General features: G+C 45.1%; 1 long non-coding RNA gene across 1 annotated transcript in view; it reads right to left on the bottom strand.

Annotated features, from left to right (window-relative positions):
* LOC146868766 (uncharacterized) overlaps window positions 1-11,908 on the bottom strand; it is a 257,644-nt gene extending 245,736 nt beyond the window's left edge. The window contains exon 1 of the long non-coding RNA XR_014966417.1: window positions 11,739-11,908. This is a non-coding gene — a long non-coding RNA (uncharacterized LOC146868766). The remainder of the gene's footprint in view (window positions 1-11,738) is intronic.
* Between the last annotated feature and the right edge of the window lie 8,240 nt (window positions 11,909-20,148).

The raw sequence follows: 20,148 nt of genomic DNA, 5'->3' as shown, positions 1-20,148 counted from the left end.
TGTAGGGAGGTGTCAGCACTGCAGGGACCCTGTGGAAAGGAAGGGTGTGTGAAGAAGGAAGACAAAGGGGGTCTGCCTGGAAATCCGAACCTATATTCCTCAGTGCGGCTTGGAGAAAACTGCTCCGAGGAACCCTGGTCTTGGTCAGTCAAGATACTGTCCCACGTGGTTTAAGGTTATAGATGTTTTGACCCACTGCTTTCATAATTTCCTGCACCTCCACAGTTCTGTGCCACCGCACTGTGCAGATACATTTAGTACAATGTACATTATTCTGTAGTTATGACTTCCCGGCTACCCCTTGATAACATAGGAAATCTGTGGGATGGACTCTGTAATTCAGTTTGAGTGTTGAGCACCACCTACTTTCGGTGTGTACAATTTTTATTTTCCCCATGGACTTATTCAACGATGACAAACTTGTCAAGTGTTCAAAGTGACCTGAGGTGCGAATTCTTAAAATAAATTTGTTTCAGGGGAGATGTTTACCACAAAAAACTATTTTGCCAGAGAGTTCAGTCACTAAATGAGGAAATGTGAGTTTGGTTTCCTGCAAAACCTGTCATTGCAAGATTTTTTTGCAAATTATTTTAAAAAATATATTATGGGGCAGATTTACTATTTTATCACGTAGCGCACTGCAGCAGCCGCAAATGTTGCGACGTGCTAAGTGAAAAGGAGAGAGGGGGAGAACACCCTATTTACTAAAATATGGCACTCTCCTCCCCTTTCCCTAGCTCCGGCGCTCAAATCAGCTGCTGTGCGCCATGGAGACACCTTTGCACCATGGTAGCAAAGGTGTCACCGTGAGTCCAGCATAGGTTTTGTACTGGAAGGAGCCCCTCCTGTACAAAATACTATGCTCAGACTCACGTAACCTTTTTTCCACGTTGTGTTTTTGCTGAACAGTGCAGCACACGTACAAAGTCGGAAAAGGAAGGAGAATAAAAGCATTTCTACTTGAAGGGGACTGTTTACTCCTTGGGTGGTTGCATGGGAACGACATACACCACCCTTGGCATGCCCACATTGAGCAAAGTAATGCAAAACAGCTTTGGAATTACTTTTCAGTTATTTCCAGCGCTAAACAAGTTTACCGCTGGAAAGTAGATTGGGAAAAAAAGATTTTGCGACTATTTGCATCACTTTCGTGGTGCAAACACAGCGCGAAATCTTTGTAAATCTCCCACTACATTTTTTTAACTTCCTAGTTTTCTTAACTTTATGAAGGTTTTGAAGTTTAGAAAAAAATCAGAAAGTTTGAGAGGAAAACTTTCGCCACTTCACACACCTTCCCAATCTTCTTTTTACATTTCTTTATTAGCATTTTCATGGCATTCAGATATATCCACAATACAGATATAAGCAGTAAAAATACCTCGAGTACATGGAAATGGAATGCGCCTTTGAAAGCGAGCAAGCCAATCAATGTACAATCAATGAACCATGCATAATAATAAAAGATGAAAACAACTGCCGGCTACAGAGACGGTCTAAACACTATGGAAGAACGTGGAAAAACACATAGCCTGAGGGTAACAGCAAGCATGCCCCCAACGGCCCATACTATCTGCCTATCCATGTACTGTCGGGGGTAGGGAGGCTATCCCACCCGCAACATCAAAAACACAGCCTGCAGGTAACAGCACGCGTGCAATGGCACACTATCTACCTATCCGTACACTGTGAGGGGGTCGGGAGGCTATCCCACCCGCAACATCAAAAACACAGCCTGCAGGTAACAGCACGCATGCCCCGAATGGCCCCACTATCTATCTATTTGTCTACTGGGTGAGAGTAGGGAGGCTATCCCATCGCAATATCAAAAACACATAGACTGCAGGTAACAGTATGCATGCAATGGCAAACTATCGACCTATCCATCTGCTGTCAGGGGGTAGGTAGGCTATCCCATCGCAACATCAAAAACACATAGAATGCAGGTAACAGTACGTGTGCAATGGCACACTATCTACCTATCTGTCTACTGTCAGGAGGGGGAGGGAGGCTATGCTACCCGCAAAATCAAAAACACATAGCCTTCAAGTAACAGCACACATGCAATGGCACACTATCTACCTAGCCGTCTACTGTCAGGTGATGGAGAGGCTATCCTACCGCAACATCAAAAATCACATAGCCTGCAGGTAACAGAAACCATGTGCCCAATGGCCCACTTTAGCTACCTATCCGGCTACTGTCAGAGGGTAGGGAGGCTATCCCACCCGCAACATCAAAAACACATAGCCTGCGGGTAACAGCAAGCATGCCCCCAAAGGCAAAATATCTACCTATCCATCTACGGTCAGGTGGTAGGGAGTCTATCCCACCCGCAACATCAAAAACACACAGCCTGCTGGTAACAACAACCAAGTCTCCAATGACCCACACTAGCTACCTATCCGGCTATTGTTAGGGAGTAGAGAGGCTATCCCACTGCAACATCAAAAATACATATCCTGCCGGTAACAGCAAGCATGCCCTTGATCGCACACTATCTACCTCTCCGTCTACTGTCAGGGATTAGGAAGGCTATCCCACCCACAACATCAAAAACACATAGCCTGCCTGTAGCAGCAAACATGCCCACAATGGCACACTATTTACCTATCCATCTACTGTCAGGGGGTAGGGAGGTTATCACACCCACAACATCAGAAACACATAGCCTACCACTAATAGCATGCATGCCCCTAATGTCACACTTTCTAACTATCCGTCTACTGTCAGGGGGTAGGGAGGCTGTCCCACTGGCAAAATCAAAAACACATAACGTGTGGGTAACAGCAAGCATGCCCCTGATGGCACACTGCTATCTACCTATCCATCTACTGTCAGGGGGTAGGGAGGCTATCCCACAAACAACATCAAAAACACATGTCCTGATGGTAACAGCAAGCATGCCCTCAATGGCGCTCAATCTACCTATTTGTCTACTGCCAGGGTGATAGGGAGGCTGTCCCACCCGCAACATCAAAAGCACATAGCCTGCAGGTAACCGCAAGTATGCTCCCAATGGCACACTTTCTACCTATCCATCTACTGTCAAGGGGTAGGCAGGCTTTCCCATCTGCACATCAAAACACACAGCCTGCTGGTAACAGCAAGCATACCCCTGATGGCATACTATCTACCTCTCCGTCTACTTTCAGGGGGAAGGGAGGCTATCCCACCCGCAACATCAAAAACACAGAGCGTACGGGTAACAGCAAGCATGCCCCTGATGACATACTATCTACCTCTCCGTCTACTTTCAGGGGGAAGGGAGGCTATCCCACCCGGAACATCAAAAACACAGAGCGTGCGGGTAACAGCAAGCATGCCTCTGATGGCACACTATCTACCTATCTGTCTGCTGTTAGGGGTAGGGAGGCTATCCCACCCACAACATCAAAAACACAGAGCGTGCGGGTAACAGAAAGCATGCCTCTGATGGAACACTATCTACCTATCTGTCTACTGTCAGGGGGTAGGGAGGCTGTTCCACCGGCAACATCAAACAGCTGCCTTAGGGTGGAAGAGTGGACATCAATACTGAAAAACAGTGTTGTTATTCTTTAGGCTTCAGGGAAATACAACATGGTGGAGCCTCATGGAAAATATGTTGAGGCCCCTCAGAATTCAGCCACCAATGGAATAACTGCTTAATCATAAGTGTGCCCTGTATAAACCCCCAGACTCTGTAGTTCTGCTCTGTTGACAAGTTCAACAAATCGCAACCATGCACCGCATTAGGGTCTTCAACAAAACGTCTGATAAGAAATGGCCTCATGGTGTGGTACTCTGAAACTCAAGCCTTATTGAACTCAAACAGGAGGTACAGCATTTAAAATGTTGAAGAAAACCCAAGCCGTTCTTGGTTGCGTCTTAGCTTGGCCACCGTTGGCACGCAACTACCTGCTGCTAAGCCAAGAAACCTGATTGTGGATATTTGTGATGGTGATGATGATGATGATGATGATAGTGATTCTTCTTCTTATTCTTATTAATATTATTATTATTACTTTTTATGTATTAATAAAAATATTAATAATAGCAATGCTACTACCGACACTAAAAATAATAATTATTGTTAGCATCATGATTGTTTGTATCATGATTATGATGGTGATGATGATGATTATTATTATTATTTTTATGAACATTATTATATCAATAATAATAATAGTAATGGGAATAATAACAGTGTTGTTATTCGGATTCAAATTATTAATGGTATTATTGGTATCTATAATAACAATAATCATCATCATTATTAGTAGTATTGCTATATTTCACATTGGTACTTTACTCCCTTGTTTAAATACAAAGCATAACAAACCATAAAAACATTATTTTTAAATTGAATCCTCTCTAGATTTTCAGTCCATCTCACAATGCATTTTGAGAGCAGTGGATATTAGAAATGGTAATATGTGGGATCGCAATAAATGTAATTCCATCCCAGTGACAGGAAGACAGGAGCCTGGACACTGGGGCAGGGAGGCAGGAACAAACTCACTGGGATAAGAGGGAAGCACCAGCATGCTCAACTTAACTGAGATACAAGACCCACTGATCACACTCAAAGGTTTGGTGGAGGATCACAAGGAGTGACCTCTTACAGAGCATCCACCTTTGGAAAAATACACAAACAGCAGATCACTGACTACATACGATGATATCCAACAACTCCAAGAAGTCATGGAAATGAAGAATGCAGCACTGTTTGCAAACACATGATGAAAACTAGGGGCAACCCGTCACTTTTGGAGTCAGAGTATTTACCAAACAGCCAGTGGAGTGGGAGCTTTCGAAGAGTCTGTTCAAAACAAATTATTCATGTTGGTCAATTTACATCAGCAATGTTTAAAGGAAATGCCTGGAATTCCAGAGATGTTTAAATAATCACATAAGATACATTTGAATACGGTGAATAAAAATGGACCCTTGTTACATGATATATGGTGAATCAACACCTTTGCAGATACCCCTGATTTACATCACTAACACTTTTCTGTAGCTACATCTTCTCTTACCATTCAAGGCACTCAGAAGTAACAGATAACAAAACCAATTGATGAGGGACATCTTTGGAGGCCACTTATAATAAAATAATATGAAGTGTCAGGCTCCGAATTCCTGATGCAAGGATCAGACAACCCATGCTCGTGCTGTCCAAAGGAGATCTTATCATCATCAGATGTGCCTACACTCAGACTGCAGTGAGCCATGACTGTGGAGCCTCCGCCATGAGTGAGGTGTCCCTTTGTGAATCAGGTCCAGAATGTTGGGGAGAACAACCAGAACGCCGGAGACTGTGAAGCGTGAGGACCTGTAAGAGTGGTCCACAAACGCTTGTGATTGGACCTGAATAGACATTGATGACCTTATTGTCAGTGTCTTTGGAGATGCCTGGTTTATGAACACAGAATGACAGTACTGGAACAACACATGTGGCTGACAAAAGAAACAAGCCGGTTCAGTCCCAAGCATTTCCAAAAGAAAGCCAGACCATGCCCCAGGATACACACAATGCGCTTCTGGATACACACTGTACGCAGATAGAAGCTTCTCCCATTGTCCCTTCAGAGTTGTTCATCTTAGCCTTGGTGTTCGAGTTAGAAGCACCAGTTGCTACCAACCTTCATTTTTATGTTTTACGTCTCTTTTTTTTTCTCTGCCGCACAGTTATTTCCTCTGTGAGCGCCTAGTGCTGCCCGCATTGCTACAGCAGGAGGATTTCTGTTAATAGTTGTCACCAGTATTATTATTGAGCATCTTGTTCATGGTTATGGTGAATCGATTTCCACGGATGGAGGATTCCTCATAACAGTTCTTCCCAATGTTGTCTCTGTGCTTCCTAGTCATGGTCCTCGGTAAAAAATGGCAACTGATGAAAAATTCCTGTTTACAGTCATCTCAGTTCCATTGTTTATATTTAACTTTGTCCCTCAAGGCTCGATCCTCTCCCTTGCCCTCTTCTATCCCTTCATGAAACCCCTGACAATCATTCTGAAAGAAGCAGGAGTAAAATACCATCTATATGCAGACGACACTCAACTGTACTATAAAATCAAATCACCCAGTGACATCCAACACCTCAATGTCACACTAACCAAGATCCAATCCTGGTTTAACGCAAACCACTTAAAGTTGAACCCGGACACAACGGAATTAATACTGTTCGCTACAAAAAGTAACCACCTTCCTATCCATGACTGGCTCAAGAACCTGCACCCTCGTTATAACCGACTCGGTCACTAGGCATCACCTTGGACAAGAACTTATCGATGAAGGACTGCATCAAAAACTCTGCAAAAAGTGCGCTGTATTCACTAAAACACCTGAAGAAAATGAAACCTTTCATTCCCCAAGACGATTTTAAGATTGTTGTTCAATCCCTAGTCCTATCCAAACTGGACTACGGGAACGCTATCCTTACAGGGACGCCAAAAGCTCACCTAGCCCCACTAAGGTCAGTCCTTAACATGGCTGCTTGACTCATAACGGGGGTTAGAAATTTTGATCACATCACATCATCCCTCCACTCCCTCAACTGGCTACCCATTGAAGGCAGATGTATCTACAAATTGTCCTGCATCATCACACACAAAACCCTCCACTCACATTCCCCCAACTACCTAAACAGCAAACTGGTCAAAGCTGGAAGATCCAAATCCCTGAGAAGCTCCAACTCACTTCTTCTCATCCCTCCAAAATTCAAAAAGTCAACCACTCAGTCCCGATCCTTTTCTGGTAATGTACCCAGGATATGGAACTCACTTCCGATTGACCTCAGATGCAACCCCTCCTTCCCGTGCTTCAAAAGGGACCTGAAACTCCTTCTCCTCAAGAAATACCTTACCGTCTTAATCAACGAACCAAGACTCCAATAACCTAGTTGACTCCCTGCTCATTTGTCCATCATGGATAAGTGGAGTTTCGACTGCTTGAACCTCGGGAGCTCCCCTTCTATCCTTCACTGTATGCCTAATTATAATGTGTTGCTTATATTCTCATGCACCCTTATGTCCTGCTATGCAATGTATGCCTAATTATAATGTTTAGCTTATATCTTTATACATCCCTTTGTCATAGTATGTAATGCACGTATGTATGTAAAGCGCTCTGATACCCTAGCGCTATATAAAACTATAAAATAAAAAATAAAAAATAAACTTCATGGGTTGTCTGTTTCGTCTGATGGAGGATTCCTGGGCACAGTCATCTTCAGTATTATTATTGAGCTTTTCTTTCATAGATGTGAGTTGTCGATTTCTGCTAATGGCGGATTTCTGTTCACAGTCATCTCTGGTATTATGGTTGCCCTTCCAGCTCACGATTGTCAGTAATCAATTTCTACAAATTGAGGGCTTCTTTTCAGTCTTTTCTTTCAGTGATAGCAAGCTTTCTGCTCATAGTTATCTGTTATTTATTTCTACTATCTGAGGGTTCTTGTTCATAGTCATCTCTAGCATTATTATCAATGGCGTAGCTAGCCCTTTGGCTGCCTGTGGAGGTTTCCGTGTTCGCCACCCCATGGCTGCCGCATCGAAGAGCAGGGGGGAGGGGGTAGTCGGTGAGATTCTTCAGTTAGCCACTCCTGGGGTGCTGGCGAATGCTGTCCCGAGAGGGCAGGTAAGAGCGGGGTAAACTCATGCCACCAAGACAGACTGCCCCTCCCCTGTCCCCCCCGTGCTAAGTGAAGGGTTGCCCCTAGTTTTCATCATGTGTTTTTAAATAGTGCTGGATTCCCCATTTCCATGACTTCTTGCAGTTATTGGATATCATCATATACAGCAGAAATCTACAACCTACGACCATGAACAAGAAGCTGGATAATTATACTGGGGATGACTATAAACAGGAATCCTACAATAGCAGAAATTGACAACCCACAACCACGAACGAAAAGCTCGATAATAATACTGGAGATGACTGTCGTTCAGTGGAAATCAATAACCTATGACAATGAACAAGAAGCTCGATAATAATACAGAAGATAAGTGTTAAAAGGAATCCTCCATCATCAGAAATTGATAACCTATGACCATAAACAAGAAGCTTTATAATAATACTGGAGGTAATACTGGGGATGACTGTAAACAGGATTCCTCCATCAGTAGACATCGACAACCTACAACCATGAACTAGCTCAATAATAATACTGGCAATAAGCGTGAAGAGGAATCCTCTGTCAGCACAAATCGACAACTGATCAAATGCCCATTGGAAGCACATATTCAACTTTCCACCACTTCTTTTTTACAATGCAAGTAATATTGTCAACTAACCAGTTCGCAAGCAATCAGGGCCCGATTCACAGAACTAACTTAAGACAAAATCCTAAACTTACTACCATTTTCGTATTCACAGAAGGCACTTACTCATTTTGGTATTCACAGAAGACACTTACTCACTTCGGTATTCACAGAAGTTAGGAGTCCTAACTTTAGGACTCCTAAATGCCTTCTGTGAATACCGAAAGTCTTAAAATTAGGATTTTTCTCAGTTTAGGAGTCCTAAAGTTAGGAGTCCTAACTTTACTACTACTAAACTGAGAAAAATCCAAATTTTAAGGCTTTCGGTATTCACAGAAGGCATTTAGGAGTCCTAAAGTTAGGAGTTCTAACTTTACTACTACTAAATTGAGAAAAATCCTAATTTTAAGACTTTCGGTATTCACAGAAGGCATTTAGGAGTCCTAAAGTTAGGAGTCCTAACTATACTACTACTAAACTGAGAAAAATCCAAATTTTAAGGTTTTCGGTATTCACAGAAGGCATTTAGGAATCCTAAAGTTAGGAGTATTAACTTTACTACTACTAAATTGAGAAAAATCCTAATTTTAAGACTTTCGGTATTCACAGAAGGCATTTAGGAGTCCTAAAGTTAGGAGTCCTAACTATACTACTAAACTGAGAAAAATCCAAATTTTAAGGTTTTCGGTATTCACAGAAGGCATTTAGGAGTCCTAAAGTTAGGAGTATTAACTTTACTACTACTAAATTGAGAAAAATCCTAATTTTAAGACTTTCGGTATTCACAGAAGGCATTTAGGAGTCCTAAAGTTAGGAGTCCTAACTATACTACTACTAAACTGAGAAAAATCCTAATTTTAAGACTTTCGGTATTCACAGAAGGCATTTAGGTGTCCTAAAGTTAGGACTCCTAACTTCTGTGAATACCGAAATGAGTAAGTGCCTTCTGTGAATACCAAAATCAGTAAGTGCCTTCTGTGAATACCAAAATGGTAGTAAGTTTAGGATTTTGTCTTAAGTTAGTTCTGTGAATCGGGCCCCCAGTTTTGGACATCTGAGGGACACAGCAAATTGGGTAGAATCACAAAAAATTGCGAATGTATTGAGTTTGGGATTAGAAGTCAAGTCTTTCACCAACCTGTGATTTAATTAATGGGCCACTTCTGCAATTGAACACACTGTTTCTCACTATGTGTCATGTGTCAAGTGTGTTTTCAAGTTAAGACTATCTCCTGAATGACTCCTATCATTTTTTAACCAGATCCTATAAATTCAAATTTTTGGCCCTGAATCCTGTCCTGAAACCTGCATAAGGGTCTTGCGACATTGGAACATCTTGCTGTTCCTGTAATCACAAAAACGCAACTACTTCCCCACCCTTTTCCATACCCTTTTCAGTGAGTATTGGGCCAGAGACCACCTAAAAGATTAATCTCAAGTATTTACATAACCTAAAACACACAAAAGGTGCTTGGAGGATTGTTTGCAATAAGCCCCTTGTTTTCGGGAAACAGCGTTTACAATGCTGCCATTACATCGCTGTACTTTTATAACGCAAGTCATTAGCTCGACTTGCTGTAGGGGGCGCTCTAATATAAGGAATAGTAAAATTTACTATTCCAAAACCTTCCCCACTGTTGCACACGCTGGAGTTGGAATCGTAAATTATACTATTCCTAAATCCAGCGCGCCCCTTACAGCAAGTCGATCTAATGACTTGCGATGTAAAGGTATCACGGTCTAACAACGCTGTTGTTGTATCTATCGCGTTGTAATGGAACGTGATATAATAGCATGCGTAGTAACATGCTATATTCCTTGTATTCCAGTCCAGAGAGGATCTGGCTTAGCAGTCCAGTTTGGACTGCTCCCCTTGGAGCAGGGGCAATGCTGATTTGCATATGGCTGAGTCTAATCTGAGGTAGCATGGTGGACAAAGAAACAATGAACTGGAATGCTAACCTGAGCGAATGCCAATGGTTAGAAAATTGCAAGCATTGCTCCCATCCCCTGTTGTCCTTTTGATGTAATGTCCAAAGAGGGCAAAGGCATGACCAGATGTGTGTCTCTTGCTCACTGTGCCACTGGAACTAAGCTGCACCTGACTGACCAGATTCAGTCAGGGTGAAAACGGTCACGGTTTGTTTGTGTTACACTTAAGAGAGGACCTAGCTTGGCAGTTTGGCCTTGACTGTTCCTACCAGAGATGGGTCAAGGCTGATTGGCACATTGGTGGGTCCAAACTGAAGAGGTATGGTGGGCAAATGAATGATGGGTTGAAATGCAACCTCGAGCGACTGCCAAGGGATAGACATTGCAAGCTTTTCTCCCACCACATTTTTTGTGTTTGAAGTGCCAAGTGGCAAGTTTATTCCCAGACATCGGTCTTGTGCACACTGTGCCACTGGAACCAAGCTATACTTGACAAAGTCAGTGTTGAGTTGCCTGTGTTCTATTTCAGGAAAGATCTGACCTGGCACTCCGGGTTGGACTATTACTATTGCAGCAGCATCAAAGCTGATTTGCATATGGTTGTGTCCATACTGAGGTGGCATGGTGGGTGAAAAAATGGGTAGACTGCTACTCTGAGGGATGACAGTGTTTAGAAAAAGTGTAAGCATTCTTCCCATCACCTTTTGTGTGTCTGACTCGCATTACCTCTCCCTTCAGAAACTTGAAGTGTTTTACGCGAGCTTGGGACAGACGGTTGGCTGTGCCATCAAGTCCTCGGGGCCCAAGCTTAGCTTGGATAGCTTTGGTGGAAAGAGTGTACCATTGAGCCAAGGTCACAGAAAGCAATGACCAATTGCTGACCTTTAGAAAGAAACACAAAATGTGTATTTTCAAGATCACTGGACTGTCCTCTTGGGATGATCAACCCTCTGGCGCTGGATTCTCACGTAGGGTCTTCCAGATATTGCCTACCATTAGGTTATATATAAACCTATCAACATTAATATATATATTGTGAATTAACTGTGGAGTATGCATTGAAGTACTCCTGTGAAAAAAAAATTCAGGTCCAGGCCATATGGTTTTTTAGTCAGGAGAAAGATGAAAAGTACGCCTTGCAAGGGCTAATGATTCAGAACTGTGCTATTTACTTGAAATAAAAGACACCTTTAGGGTGAGGGCTTCTCCTAAATCATAGGTCTGCTAAAAGCAAGAAGATTTGTCTTCATATTCCAACTGTAAAATCTTAACATTTATCACATCTGTTTACTCCATCACCACCCCAATGCCCTATACGTGGTTCACAATCTGTTCTCAACCTCTGTCAATGTTCTCTAAAATAAAATTGGTATTTATTACCAAGTGAAACTCGTGTCCTCGAATGATAGGCTGCAGCACTTTGACAGAGCCATAATGTTTATGTTTTTATATTACTTCCATATAAATGAGCATGGAGGATCCTGGCTAAAGTATGTGACAGTCTTTCAATTTCTACAACATTTTATGTATTTGTTGTTGGTGTTTTGTAGAGCCAAATCTTACCTTGTGGTCATTGTATTACCCTAGGCTGACAGGTGGACGCTCAACAGGTGACTTGCTGGCTCTGCTTCATCCCAGAGGGTGTTTGAGGGATGTTCCCAGTCCGATCATTGAGGGCGTGTCTCAATCTCTTACACACAAAAAGTGAGAGTGCTTAGAAACTGACGACAGTATTAAGCGCTATAAGAAAAACAAGATATAATGATTTCAGCAACAGGCTTACATAAGCAATGAAATAGGCACTGATGTAAGCAATGTCATTACTTTCCTTACCCAGTCCTCCTCAATGCCAACTCTGGAAGGAATGCACCTGGGCAAGGCTTAGCACAAACTCGTGCATGCCACCATTATGGCGGTCGCGCCAGGCCCCTCAGCTCAGAGGAGGTGAGGGGGTCGCCGTGCGAACCAGTGACGCGGCACCCCACCTACAACGTAGGGGCAGGTCGGTTTTGACCGGTCTGCCCTGCGCCCCCCCTATAAAAGGGGGCTGGGGGAACGAGAGCAGTCTCTTGTTCTCTCGCTCCCCAGCATACGGGTCCGGGCCATCAGAGGCGCGTTACTTGCTTTTCCATCTTTTGTATTACAGGACGGGCAATCGAGGATCTGCGGTCTCAAGATGTTCAGGAGGGAACTCTCGTCGGCTGGGAGTCGAGTCCGAGCTATTGGAGTCCTGAGCGGGCAGCGGGGTGAGCGCAGCTGTTGGAGCGAATGCAGTTGGAGTTACGATCTTTCGCCGGAGATCGGGGGAACGTACGAGCGGCAGCGGGAGTACTCAGGACAACAGCAGTTGCCAGGTGAACGCGTGCACAGTGCTTACAGCGTCAGCGCATTTTGTTGTTGCTGGTTGCTAGGGGGCCGACGGGCAGCAATCGTAACGCATGTGTGGTCTGTTCAGCTGTTGTATGCTGTGAGTAAGCGGCTGACGGTGAAGGGGCAAAGGAGCATTTTCGGGGACATCAGCTGTTGCTTGGGGAACGCGCGCACAGTGTTTAACACTTGTGAGCATTTTGTTGTAGCGGGTGTGCTGGGGGGCAGACGGGCAGTGATTTGCAGCGCATGTGTGGTCTGATCAACAGTTGTATGCGTTTGACGGCGAAGGGGCAAACAAGCATAATTTTTTCCAGCGGGTACAGTCTAAACAGCTGTTTTTAGTGAACGCTGGCATAACTGCATAAGAAATTTAAAGATGTACAGTTGGCTAGTCTGTAGGGCTCTGGTGGGTTGTTTTGCTAAGGGCCAATAGAGCTTCCAGGTACTGGTCAAACTGTTTTCCAGGCACTGTCTAACGGGCATCTCAGTGAGGTACGCGCAGAGCGGGTCCCGTCGCTGCAAGCGGATGCTCATTTTGTCAGGGGCATCAAGGCAGGACTGCCCACGAGGAGTTTCGTTGACGGCAGCACCAGCAGGCCTGCATCTTCATCGCTTCCGGAAGTCACACAGGTGGAGTTTCTCTCCTGACCCACTGGATTAGCTGGTGGGCGTGGCTCTGGTTGCATGGGTGCTGTGCTCGGCTGGCGGCTGCTACTACTGCCAGGTTAGGGTTTGGGCAGTGTCTCAGACCTGTGGGCAAGGGTGATCTATAATATGCCCAGTAGCGCTAGTTTAGACGCAATGCCTCCTAAGGTGAAGCGCAATGAGAAACGTTCCCGCACAGATGTTATGTTGGAGGCCCTGATGCAACAAGTACAAGTTATGGGGCAGGCATTGACACGGTTACAGGAGACGGTGGAAGGTCCGGATGGGGGGGACGGGAGGCACAGGTGAACTATAGTACCTCCGAAGACTTTCTCTCTGCCTTTACCTAAATGAAGTAGGCCCAGGTCTGGCTGGAAGGGGCCGAAGAGTGCCACAGGGTCAGCCCCTGGGGAGGAGATACCCCAGCCAACTGTCCCCACGCCAAGCCCACAGGGCAATGGGGAGCCTCTTACTCCAGCACCCACGTTGCCGGTAGGAGACCAGCCACAGGCTCCATTGGTCCCTCTATTGGGGGGCACAGGGGGAGTCACACCTGTCCAGCCAGACATAGTGGTCAATCTGGCAGCATAACTCTCGTGGCTTGAGAGAGTAGAGAATTGGTCCCCAGCAGCAGGAGCAGCAGGCAGCGGGGGGATGCTGTGGAGAAGGCCAGACAAATAATGGCACAGCTGGGGAAGGCTAAGTCGACTGTTGGGCCGGCAGTACCGGCGGAGGGTGCAACGCCTGTGGGCGCGGCAAGAGTAGGTGGTGGTGGAGGTTCAACACCCATGGACGCACCAGTGGATTCAGGAGCCCCGAAGGCGGCTGACGCAGCAGCAGCAGCAGGTATACCTAAAACATTGCCACCTTTGGGCTTAGGCGAACTGCTCTCATCTAGGGATCAGTTGGGGCGGCATTTGTCTCAGAAAACAAAGGAAAAAATCTGGAAGGGGGCATATGTTAGCATGTTTTCCCTGTTAATAGATGAGGCAGAGAGGGAGGAGGCAAAGAAAAACAAAGAGTGGACGCACCCTAGGGAGTGGGCGAGCATAATTCTAAAATATATGGTGGAATAGAATTTAGCTAATTGGGTGCAAGGTTTTACTATATACATGGCAATCATGCTTGAACGTTTTCCAGCTGTGGGGTCAGAGATGGCGTGTTACCAGAACAGGATTACTGCTGCTCAAGCCACACAGAGGGGCGACGGGTGGAAGGAATACGATAAGGAATTTAGGAGGACTAAGGCTCAGGATCCATTATTAGGGTGGAATAAGATGGACATGTTCATCCACTTGAGACACTTGGGTCAAGGTCCATCTGACAACCACGGGGGACAGGCGCATGATAATATTAGTTTCAAGCCCTTTCGTGCAGGTCCCTCAGGGAACATGGGGGGCACCTCAGGAAATGCTGGGGGCACAGGGAAAAAGGGTGTGTGCTTTGACTTTAATAGACGAACCTGTACTAGAGCCGCGGGCACATGTAGTTTCAAGCACAACTGTGGGTTTTGTGGCAATACGTCACACCCCGAGTCCAAGTGTTTCAAAAAGTCCATAGAGAAGGGAGTTAAAAAGCAGGTATGAGAGAGTGCTCCTTGCATAAGCCAGATCCCCCATAAATATCAGCGCCATGATACCTTGGATGAACATGTACAATTGCCCAGACGCTGCAAGGATAATCAGGGAAGGGTTTTTGGATGGTTTCAGGATCCCGGCGCCGGGTTACACTGGGGTGGCACATTGCAGGAACCAACTTTCAGTCCAGAGCAGTGAGGGTGTAGCAGCAGCAAACATAAAACAAGCATTGGCATAGCCGATAGGTCTCGCCTTTGGGACCTGATAAGTGTTTAGCCATGCAACAGTTGCATAACTAAATACTTATAAGGTCCCAAAAGCGAGACCTATTGGCTATGCCAAGTGATCGCGATCAAACATCAAAGCAACCGCGAAAGTGAAAGTAATCGCGGTAAAGCGCGGCGCGCGCGCCCGCGCACATGCACTGTAGCTCTAGGCTGGCCTGGTAGCACTTTTTGGAGCCCTCTCAATAAGTCTCGCCAGACCAGCGCATGCGCTGGGTCAGGCGAGACCTAAAAAGGAAGTCAGGATGGGCAGAGTGGCAGGCCCATTTGACGATGTTCCTATGACAGACTTTGTCTGCTCACCACTGGGGGTGGTTCCCAAAAAGGAAAAAGGCAAGTTCAGATTGATCCATAATCTTTTGGCATCAAGGGGGAGTTCTTTAAATGAGGCGATTTCAGACACACTGTGTAGTGTAAAATATGCATCCATTGATCAGGCAGTGGACATGCTTAGAAGTCTGGGGTAACGGGCGTTGCTAGCGAAGTCCGACATTGAGTCAGCGTTCCGCCTCTTGCCAGTGCACCCACTGGATTTTCACCTGTTGGATTTCCAATTCCAAGGGAAGTATTACATGGACAAGTGTACGCCAATGGGTTGTTCAGTCTCCTGTGCTTACTTTGAGAAGTTTAGTTCTTTCTTGGAGTGGGTGTTCAGGAGGGACACGGGCCACCTATGGATGTTACACTACCTCGATGATTTCCTCTTTTTGGGTGCACCAGGATTGGGGGATTGCAGTGCAGCATTGGTGTGGTTCGGCGTGCCACTGGCACCAGGTAAGACAGTGGGTACTACCACAAATATCGAATTCCTGGGAATTGAGTTGGATTCAATGCAGGGGGTGTCTAGGTTACCAGCTGAGAAGGTGATCGATTTTCGGACAGCGTTACAACACTGCCTTGCTAGAGAAAAGGTCACTCTGCATCAGTTACAGCAGGTGGTGGGACAATTGAACTTTGCACTGTGTGTAATTCCAATGTTTTTCCCGCACCATCGCACAGGCCATGTCAGGACTCAAGGAGAAGCACCCTCACACCAGGCTATCCAGTGAGGTTAAGCAGGACATGCTCATTTGGAAGGCATTTCTGCGCGATTTTAATGGTAGGGTGGTGTGGCCTAGCCCGCCCAGGTCCAGTCCCGAGATGGGGTTGATGACCGACGTAGCAGGTAGCGAAGGTTTCAGCGCTATTCTGGGGTCAGACTGGATTGCGCAGCATTGGCCGGACTGGTGGATAGACTCAGGGATCACTAGTAACATGAGCTTCCTTGAGCTCTTCCCCATCCTGGTGGCACTGTCCGTTTGGCCTGCACATTTTAGGGATCAGTCAGTGATAATCTGGTCAGATAACATGGCGGTGGTATAGTGTATTAATAACCAGACGGCAAAATGCAAAAGGATCCTGCGATTATTAAAAGAGATTGTATTGCAGTGTATGAAACTGAATTTACTCCTTAGAGCCAAACACGTGCCGAGTATATTAAATCACGCCGCTGATGCATTGTCTTGTTTCAAGATGCAGGTATTCAGGTCCCATCTCCCAGAATCAACGGAAACCCCAACACCTTTCCCAGAACAGCTTTGGCAGCTTGGTACCCCCAACTATCGGACCGCGTGGCAGCTAGCCTAGCACCCAGGACCAGGAGAGCTTACGAAGGGGCGTTCTGGTCATATTGTCAGTTCTTGGGGGGCAGTTAGGAACAAAAATGGCACGACCCAGGGTCGGTGGTTACTTATCTGAGTTTCATGAGGGACAAGGGGTGCTCAGTGGCGGTGGCTAGGCGCCACATTACAGCCATCTCCTTTTTTGCTAAGATTAAGGGCGGGGGGATCCAACAAGCATTTTTGTAGTGCGTAAGGCTTTAAAGGGGTGGCAACGCTTGCAAGGGGCACAGCTCGATGAGAGAAGACCCATAGGGTAGCAAACACTAGCGAGTTTGTAGTTTGGCTGGGGAGGCTACTCTTGTTCAAGCAGCATTTTGTCTGGCATTTTGTGGCGCGTTCAGGGTAGGAGAGCTGGTGGCAAAGAACAAAAGAGACTGGCAGGGGGGCTGCAGGTGGGACATGTCCAAATAAATAGGGACTCCCTACTGATCTCCTTACCAAGGTCCAAGACTTTTTAGGAAAGCAGGGGCGAGAGCATAGTGCTCCACAGGGCGGTAGGTAGTACCGGCTGCCCCGTGGCCAGACTGGAGGCCTTCATGGTATAGCGAACGTGGGCCACAGCAGGGCCTCTTCTTGTACATGTAGATGGTTCACCACTCACTGTCTTCCAGTTCAAGAAGGTCATGGGTTTGGCTATGCGGAACGCTGGCTCGGATTCAGATAACTTTGGGACTCATTCCTTTAGGATTGGGGCTGCCACAAAAGCAGTGGCCAGGGTCAGTCAGTCAGTCAGTCAGAGTTAACTTTATTCGGTTGATTAAAACCATCAAAGTGCAAATAACAAAACAGGACAGATCGAATCTACAAACATAAAATACATAGATGTAAAATCAGTTAAATTCCCCCATCTTGTGACAGTATGACAAACATAAATTTTTTAAAAAGAACAATAAAACAATTGTTACTCTTCGTAGCGTCTTGCTCTACTCAGGGTCATTATCTACAATGGGTTAAGATGCACTTCATAGGGTTACACGACACTTTATACGAAGAAAAAGGACACCCCAAAAATCCATAGCGGGGGGGAATAAGAATGCAACCCACCAACACATAAAAAATTAGGCCTGGGAGTTAAATAAATAAGATAAAATTAGCCCATCTTGCTCTTATCCAGTGCCACATATAAGAAGACATTTTAAGTAACATGGGGCCATATGTAGAAAGCAAAATTGCGATCACAAACGCCGAAATTCGCCGAATTTCGGCATTTGCAATCGCAATTTTGCTAAGTGGTATGTAGGAAGGCAAATCTGCGTGCAAAATAAGGAATCGCTAAATTTGCGATTCCTTATTTTGCAATTGCATTTAAGGAATCGCAAATTTTGTGATTCCTTAAATGCAATGTAAGAAGCACCAAAAAAGTGCAATTTGGCCTTAAGGAATCACAAATTACCACCAACTACAGGTTGGTGGTAATTTGCGATTTCTTTCACAAATGCATATTTTTGCATTTTTCAAAGTGGCATGTGGTGCACACACATGTCCTTAGGGCATGTATGTGTGCCACATGTGCACCCATGCTCATTTCAGGGGTGCAACAGGGTGTCCTTTTGACACCCTGGCACACTTGAAATTGCATTCTCAATTTGCGATTCTCTAATTGAGAATCGCAAATTGAGAATGTCTTCCCATTCATTCCTATGGGCCTCTAGGCCCATAGGAATGAATGGGGAGGTATTCCTTAATTGCGAATTGCAATTTGCAATTCGCAATTAAGGAATATGTAGGATTCGCAAAATTATTTGCTAATCCTACCTACATTCCGTTTTGCAATTCTCTAATTGCGATTCTCTAAAAATTGCAATTAGAGAATCGCAAAACACGTTCTACCTACATATGGCCCATGGTTCAAAACAGAGTCCACAGAGTGGTTCAACGGTAACCTATTCCTGTACCTGATTGCTCCTGTTAGAAAACTTGCTACCCCGAAACAGACCATAGGTGACGCTAGCATTTGCAAGTATGCCAGCGCCGGCCTTACTTGTTCAAAGTTACAGCCTCTAAGTACAGGAATAATACATATTCTGCATAGTGAATTATAATATGCACAGAAAAATATTATATGAAGGGTGTTCTGGTCAGAGAAGTTATCACAGGGGCAAGGATTTAATGTTCCTTCTTTAAAATACCCTTTGGGAAACTCTAGGGGCAAGGGTACCATATTATGCCTAAATCTTATTTGAACAAACAGATGGTATGGTTTGTTTATATAGGTTAAGTATGGTTGCAACTGTCTACCCAGGCTCAGTGTGACAAAACTTCTCACCGTGGGTTTTTTTCCTTTCATTCTTTCAATTCATTCTCCTCTCTTAGTGACATACATCTAACTAAGAACTGCTGCTTGAGGTCCCTTATGGCTGGTTTACCCAGTGCTATAGGTGTCAAGAATAAATCAGAGCAGCCAAGGATTTCCATCTGGTCCTTAATATATCTAATCCATGGGATATCTGACACCTTATCTAAGGAGAGGCAATCTTGGATAATCAATTGGTTAAGATTTGGTGTGGGTTGTGCCCAAATTCTCAGCCAACACAATAAAGGGGCAACCGCAATCTGGTCGGAAATAAAACCTACTCCTAGCTCCTCATGTATGTTAAAAATTGGCGTGGAAGCCGGGACCGACAGCAATCTACACAAAAAAGAGTTTTCGGCCCCCTGAATTTCTCTGGCATCTGTGTATCCCCAGATGCCGCTCCCATATGTCGCCATAGGGAGACACTTGGCGTTGTAAATCTTCAGCGCGGGGAGTGGTTTTGATCCAATTCTTTTCGCAAAGTCTAAAATAGCACCCGAAGCGCTGGCTAATACGTTCTTTTTGTGTGTACGCTGCTTTCCACCATGTGCACCGGTCATCAAAAAGGACCCCTAAATATGGAAAAGCGGTGACTTTTACTAATTCTAGATCATTGCAATAGAATTTGACCTTCGTTGCCCTCCTTGAATCTATGGACATAGCATGTGACTTTTTAAAATTGGTGATTAAGTCCAAGGGCTCCATAAAATCTATAAAGCAATTTATAAGCGTTTGCAGCCCCCTTGCAGTCCTTGCCACCAACACCACATCGTCGGCATACAAAAGTGCGGGAATCATTTTGGTGCCAACTCTAGGGATATCTTTACAGCAAGAAATCAGGGAGTCCCCTAACTTATTGATATAGAGTGAGAACAGCAAGGGGGCCAAGAGGCACCCCTGCCGTACCCCTCTTTTAACTGGCCAAGAATCAGTTAGGGTACCATCTTCGTTAAAGCGCACTGCCGCTGTTGTATTTACGTGGATGGCCGGCAGAAAGGAGATCAAGTCAGGATCTAACCCTATATCTTGGAGGGTTGCCCAGAATTTTGATCTGTTAACAAGGTCAAAAGCCGAGGTTAGGTCCATAAAGGCCAGCTGGAGATCCCCGTACTTAGCGACTGTATACTTCCCTATCACCAAGTG

This window comes from Triturus cristatus, chromosome 1_2 (assembly GCF_964204655.1).
Source record: "Triturus cristatus chromosome 1_2, aTriCri1.1, whole genome shotgun sequence".
NCBI lineage: Eukaryota > Metazoa > Chordata > Amphibia > Caudata > Salamandridae > Triturus > Triturus cristatus.
Note: the sequence above shows the minus strand (reverse complement) of the source record. Positions and strands in the feature narration are given on the sequence as shown.